Source organism: Octopus sinensis, linkage group LG2, assembly GCF_006345805.1.
Source record: "Octopus sinensis linkage group LG2, ASM634580v1, whole genome shotgun sequence".
Taxonomy (NCBI): Eukaryota; Metazoa; Mollusca; class Cephalopoda; order Octopoda; family Octopodidae; genus Octopus; species Octopus sinensis.
The window spans coordinates 197,403,089-197,404,174 of record NC_042998.1 but is presented as its reverse complement, the minus strand read 5'-3'; the positions used below and the strand labels follow the sequence as shown (position 1 = coordinate 197,404,174).

General features: G+C 37.3%; 1 non-coding gene across 1 annotated transcript; it reads left to right on the top strand.

Annotated features, from left to right (window-relative positions):
- Nucleotides 1-369: 369 nt before the first annotated feature.
- Nucleotides 370-484, top strand: Trnal-caa. Its single transcript has 2 exons — nucleotides 370-407; nucleotides 439-484. It is a non-coding gene; the product is annotated as a tRNA-Leu (tRNA).
- Nucleotides 485-1,086: the final 602 nt, after the last annotated feature.

Genomic DNA, 1,086 nt, shown 5'->3' with positions numbered 1-1,086 from the left:
CGACCTGAAGAAAATTCTAACTGGGCCCCCACCTGCAAGGTCATGTGCTATTTATCTTGATATGAGATCACCATGTCACGTACATATGGTTGCGATGCATGTGCCTGGTGTACCCTTATCAGATGGGTAGTCATGATGGGTATACTGGGCTTCATATATTTTACCCCAGTGTCACTTTGATGGCATGAACCGCTCTCTCACTCAATAATAATAATAATAATAACAATAATAACAATAATAATAATAATAATAATAATAATAATAATAATAATAATAATAATGATAATAATAATAATGATAATAATGATAATAATAATAATGATAATAATAATAATAATAATAATAATAATGATAATGATAATGATAGCTGTCAGGATGGCCGAGTGGTCTAAGGCGCCAGATTCAAGGTACATGTTATCTTCACCAGAACGTCGAGTATTCTGGTCCACGAATGTGGGCGTGGGTTCGAATCCCACTTCTGACAGATAATTTTTTTAAAAACGGCGGTGCATCAGCATGGCCACAGCTCTGAGCTGAAACTAGAAAAAAAAAAAAGAAAAAAAAATAATATTGATAATGATAATGAGAAGAAGAAGAAGAATGAAATTATTGTATACATTGCTTAGGTGCACCACAGTAGAGTTTATGAATCCTTCAGTGCTTGATTGGTACATATTTTGTTAACCTCAGAACAGTGAAACTAAATCCCAATGCATTTGTTTGACTAATTCAGCTGCCAAAGCTCTTCTCAGTCACATAAGTAAACAAATTTTGATGAAGGCTTGATCATATCAACACCAGTAATTATTTAATTCCCCTCGTGATTCTTATCAACCCCAATACATACTTTAGCAAACTCTTACATGTTTTATCAAACCATCATCATCATCGTTTAACGTCCGCTTTCCATGCTAGCATGGGTTGGATGATTTTGACTGAGGGCTGGCAAACCAGATGGCTGCACCAGGCTCCAATCTTGATCTGGCAGAGTTTCTACAGCTGGATGCCCTTCCTAACGCCAACCACTCCGAGAGTGTAGTGGGTGCTTTTTACATGCCACCGGCATGGGGCCAGTCAGGCGGTACT